The sequence below is a fragment of the Schistocerca cancellata genome, chromosome 1 (genome assembly GCF_023864275.1).
Source record: "Schistocerca cancellata isolate TAMUIC-IGC-003103 chromosome 1, iqSchCanc2.1, whole genome shotgun sequence".
In the NCBI taxonomy this organism is placed as follows: domain Eukaryota; kingdom Metazoa; phylum Arthropoda; class Insecta; order Orthoptera; family Acrididae; genus Schistocerca; species Schistocerca cancellata.
In genome coordinates this window covers 243,179,526-243,185,426 of record NC_064626.1, presented here as the reverse complement: position 1 = coordinate 243,185,426, position 5,901 = coordinate 243,179,526, and positions in this window count along the sequence as shown.

Sequence of the window (5,901 nt, the reverse complement as noted above, 5' to 3'; positions counted from 1 at the left end):
ACGCGCTGTTCACATCCAGCTGCCGCTGCCCAACACTACAATGGCAGACAACAATGCTAACTAGCCACAGACTGCACACAGCACAGCCAGTGATTTTCATACAGAGAGCGCTACGTGGCGGCGGCGTTACCAATATAAGAACCTAAACAGCCTACTTACACCGGACAGCAGCGGCAAGACGAGGAAACGTACACTGCCGTTACATACACTAACCCCCAGGGCACGTAAATGGGGCTTTAGCGGCCACCAGGGAAGAAATATTGCCGCTGGTTGAACTTAACAAATTGTAACAAGTTGAACAGATATAAGAAGTCGAGAAAAGATAGTCAGATCCGCCTTCCCCAAGCACTCCACTGCTGCTCTTCGCGTCCACGACACTACGAATAGCAACACGAACCCAAGTCACTGGACAAGCGCGAGATATCACAATGGTGGAGGTTTCTCTACTTGGATTGAAATTGCACTCATCTTAAAGCTAGCTGGATCCGGTTTACGACGAGGTCGTACGCCCTCGTGACCACAGCGCTTTCATCCGGCAGTCCATGCGTGCCGCCAGCGATTCTGGCGTGATCTGGCACTGAGCGGACCTGGCTCCTCCCGAGTCCCCAACCGAACTGCCCCCCTCACACGACCCAGAAAAACAACGACGTCGCCCAAAAGATAGGCAACAGTTACTACACATAGATAACCGCCACTGCTGCCACTAGCGGACAGGCAAAGCTTGCGAAATCGTGTGGCGTCAGTGAACACGAGAAGAAGACAAAGAACCGCAACCATGCCAACTAAACGATACCGTCTGGCCTCTAACAGAGGGCGGAAACCTACAAACAGCACCAACGCGAGCCGCAGCACGGCTCAGCGGGTACTTGTATTGATATAGCCGCGCTGCTTCTCGACCGTACACAGACACCATCCTGGCTTATTCCCGACATAAATACCGGACCATTCTGCTACTTGCTCTATGCTGCGTCAATCACACAGCCTGCAATACACAGTGAACACGCGGTACGTGGTTGGAGGAGCTTTTATTCGTCACCACCGTCTACTGTGGCAGTGATGCATTTCCAGACAAGTGTTCACAGGAGATTTTTTCCTCCATTTCCAGTCGGGAGTCCGTCCCTGCACTTTGTCGGTTTTATTAACGTTCACCCTGTATACAGATTAATACTTCTCTCAATGAACTAAGTTTGATTTTATTCTACACAAAATTTTATTTGTTTTCTTATACAGAGTGTTAAAAAAGTGTCGAATACTTTCAGAGATGGAATTGCTCATGGAAAAAGAGACAAATAAGTCCAATAAACATGGGTCCGGAAATGCATACTTTCTGCGATAAACACGTGCTTGCAGGAGGTGTTCACCGTGGCTTCCATTCCTGACAATTCACCCGTCTGCCCTCCGGCGTAAGGAATGACGCACCCTTTGAAGTATACCCAATTGTTGTTGTACCTGCTGACACGCACTGAAGACGCGCCCTTGTACTGTCCACACATCGTTGATTGGCGTGGCGTAGACCAATTCCTTTAAGTGCCTCATAACCAAAAGTCAAGGAGATTGAGTTCTGGGAACGAGTAGGCCAAGGTGTGCCCCCCCCCCCCCCCCCACTTCTCCACGATCAGGTAGACAGTGCGGCAATGAGTAAGCTCAGGTAATGCGGTGTAGTTAATGTAGCACGTATGGCTGTATTAATCTATCTATCGCCAAGTACGTCTGCATATACGTTGATTGAGAATCTGTGTTGATGCCCTCTTTTCTGACTTGCTTAGGAATTTACATCTGCCCGTACATATTGGTCATGGAAATTCACAACTCCATCTCTTGTGAACCCTACCTCATCGGTAAATAAACTCCTGGATGTCAACAATGGATCGGCGTCACACTTCTGCAACAGCCATTGAGAGAATCGCCTTCTGCCATGATGATCCTGTGACCTTAGGGCCTGAACGTGTTGCACATGATGTGGGTACAGCAATTGTTCGTGAAGTACCCCCTAGATAAGAGAATGAGACGCGCCTTCTGCTGCTGCTAATCGTCGAAGACTGATACCCTGATACCAGGGGTTTCTTTCACCTGAGGTAGCACATACTCCTCCATGTCAGGCGTGCGGCCTCTACGGGGCATTCCACTGTCAGTCTTCTGCAGTGTAAGGGTACCTGTTGTCTCCGAGACGCTGGAAAAGTCTGTTGAACAGGCACCCTGCGCTGTGGATATTTTACGGCGTAGAGGACGCGGCCTCGCACGCTGCGTGAATTTGCTAAACCATAATGTGGTGTCACCGCCAGACACCACACTTGCTAGGTGGTAGCCTTTAAATCGGCCGCGGTCCGTTAGTATACGTCGGACCCGCGTGTCGCCACTATCAGTGATTGCAGACCGAGCGCCGCCACACGGCAGGTCTAGAGAGACTTCCTAGTACTCGCCCCAGTTGTACAACCGACTTTGCCAGCGATGGTTCACTGACAAAATACGCTCTCATTTGCCGAGACAATAGTTAGCATAGCCTTCAGCTACGTCATTTGCTACGACCTAGCAAGGCGCCATGTTCAGTTACTATTGATATTGTGAATAATGTACAGTCAAGAGCGACGTTCACCATTTATGGATTAAAGTTAAGTATTCCACCAGCTACGTCCGTTTTTTCTAAAGTCTAATTTCCTTGTCCTGTTCCAGACCTCACGCCAGCCTGCGTGAGCTAAAACGCGTGCCTTTCGGCTTCCTCTAATAACACGGTGTTGGCTCTCCTGCCAACCCACAACACATAACAGGCTTCCATTGCTAAGAAGTGGAGCAAGAGAGAAAATGTAAATGTACTACACCATTTGTACGTACAAACAGCGCAATGATAGTAAATGCATAAGTGAATCCGCGTTTGGAAGAATATAAAACACTATGATACGTACCCAGGGTTGGCAGTACTGTAAGGCACACAAACATGACGAAAACTAACGTAGCCTACAGAACACCACTCGATCCACGCAACTGACTGTAGACCACCCAGAGTACTGTGAGGAAACATCATAATGACCTGCCGACACATTTGGCGGAGTGCCAGTGCAACAACTGTGTCAAGCGTCGCGCGGCCATTCCTATAAACCCGTGTTCAACTTGGAAAGTCTGCGTTTCTGGACCCATGTTCATTGGAATTATTTTTCTTGTTTCGATGAGCACAATCACCTCTCAAAGTATTCGACACTTTTTTTGAACTCTCTGTCTAACACAAGGGGTTTCAAAAAGATTCATCCAAATTTGGAAGACTGTATTTTCTACAAGGCACATCTCGCTGAGTATAAACATGCACCCGCGGTCTAGGGGTAGCGTCTTTGATTCATAACCAAAACGGCTTAGATTCCAGGTTCGAATCCCACCGCTGCTTCAAGTTTGATTAATAATCAGCATTGGGGGCCTAAGACTTCCGGCATAAGAAGTCAGCCTCATTCTGCCAATGGCCTTGTCAAAGAGCGCGGAGGAGGGGTCAGAGATTAAGGGCACTCTCTTGTCCTAGGGGTGGGAAACTGCCCTAAAGGCGGAAGAATCAGCAATGATCAACGGCATGGGGATGCAGAAGGTAATGGAAACCACTGAATCAAAGACACGTAACGTATATCCACAGGACATGTGGCCTGTAATTCAAGAAGTGTCATGATGATCGCTCCATTGGCCAAAGATTGCGGAATAGTCCCCCATTTGGATCTCCGGGAGGGGACTGACAAGGGGGAGGTTACCATGAGAAAAAGATTGAATAATCGACGGAAGGATAACGTTCTACGAGTCGGGGCGTGGAATGTCAGAAGACTGAACGTGGTAGGGAAGCTAGAATATCTGAAAAGGGAAATGCAAAGTCTCAGTCTAGATATAGTAGGGGTCAGTGAAGTGAAGTGGAAAGAAGACAAAGATTTCTGGTCAGATCAGTATAGGGTAAAAGCAACAGCAGCAGAAAATGGTATGACAGGAGTAGGATTCGTTATGAATGGAAGGTAGGGCAGAGAGTACGTTTCTGTGAACAGTTCAGTGACAGGGTCGTTCTTATCAAAATCGACTGTCAACCAACACCGACAACGATGGTTCAGGTATACATGTCGACGTCGCAAGCTGAAGATGAAGAGATAGAGAAAGTGTATGAGGATATTGGAAGGGCAATACAGTATGTAAAGAAGGATGAAAATCTAATAGTCATGGGGGACTGGAATGCAGTTGTAGGGGAAGGAGTAGAAGAAAACGTTAGAGGAGAGTATGGGCTTGGGACAAGGAATGTGAGAGGAGATAGAATAATTGAGTTCTGTAACAAGTTTCAGCTAGTAATGTTGAATACCCTGTTGAAGAATCACAAGAGGAGGAGGTATGCTTGTAAAAGGCCGGGTGATTCGGGAAGATTTCAGTTAGATTTCATCATGATCAGACAGAAACTCCGAAATCAGATACTGGATTGTAAGGCTTACCCAGCTTACCCAGGAGTAGATATATCCAGATTACAATATAGTATTGATGAAGAATCAATACGCAAAGAAGTGGGATACTGAAGTACTAACGAAAGGCGAGATACAGTTGAAGTTCTCTAATGCAATAGATACAGCAATAAAGGATAGCTCAGTAGGCACTACAATTGAAGAGGAACGGACATCTGTAAAAAGGGCCATCACAGAAGTTGGGAAGGAATACATAGGTACAAAGAAGGTAACTGCGAAGAAACCATGGGTAACGGAAGAAATACTTCAGTTGATTGATGAAAGGAGAAAGTACAAAAATGTTCCGGGATACTCAGGCATAGAGACATACAAGTCGCTGAGGAATGAAATAAGTAGGAAGTCAGAGAAGCTAAGACGAAATGGCTTCTGGAAAAATGTGAAGACATCGAAAAATAAATGATTGTCGGAAGGACAGATTCAGCATACAGGAAAGTCAAAACAACCTTCGGTGACATTAAAAACAAGGGGGATAACATTAAGAGTGCAACGGGAATTCCACTGTTAAATGCAGAGGAGAGAGCGGATAGGTGGAAAAAATAGATTGAAAATCTCTATGAGGGGGAAGATTTGTCTGCCGTAATAAAAGAAGAAACAGGAGTCGATTTAGAAGAGATAGGGGATCCACTATTAGAATCAGAATTTAAAAGAGCTTTGGAGTTCTTAAGGCCACATAAGGCAGATGGAACAGATAACATTCCATCAGAATTTCTAAAATTATTGGGGGAAGAGACAACAAAACGACTATTATGTTGGTGTGAAGAATGTATGAGTCTGATGACATGCCATCTGACTTTCGGAAAAGTATCACCCACACAATCCCAAAGACGGCAAGAGCTGACAATTGCGAGAATTATCGCACAATCAGCTTAACAGCTCGTCCACCCAAGTTGCTTTCAAAAATAATATACAGAGGAATAGAAAAGAAAAGTGAGGATGCGCTAGATGACGTTCAGTTTAGCTTTAGGAAAAGTAGAGGCACTAGAGAGGCAATTCTGCGGTTAATAATGGAAGCAAGACTAAAGAAAAATCAAGACGCATTCATATGATTTGTCGACATGGAAAAAGCGTTCGACAATGTAAAATGGTGCAAGTTGTTCGAAATTCTGAAAAAAGTAGAGGTAAGCTATTGGGAGAGACGGTTCATATACAATATGTACAACAGCCAAGAGAGATTAATAAGAGTGAACGACCAAGAACGAAGTGCTCGTATTAAAAAGGGTGTAAGACAAGGATGTAGTCTTTCTCCCCTACTGTTCAGTCTGTACGTCGAGGAAGCAATGATGGAAACAAAAGTTCAGGAGTGGAATTAAAATTCAAGGTGAAAGGATATCAATGATACTATTCGCTGATGACATTGCTATCCAGAGTGAAAGTGAAAAAGAATTACATGATCTGCTGAACGGAATGAAGGGTCTAATGTGTACACAATATGAATCGA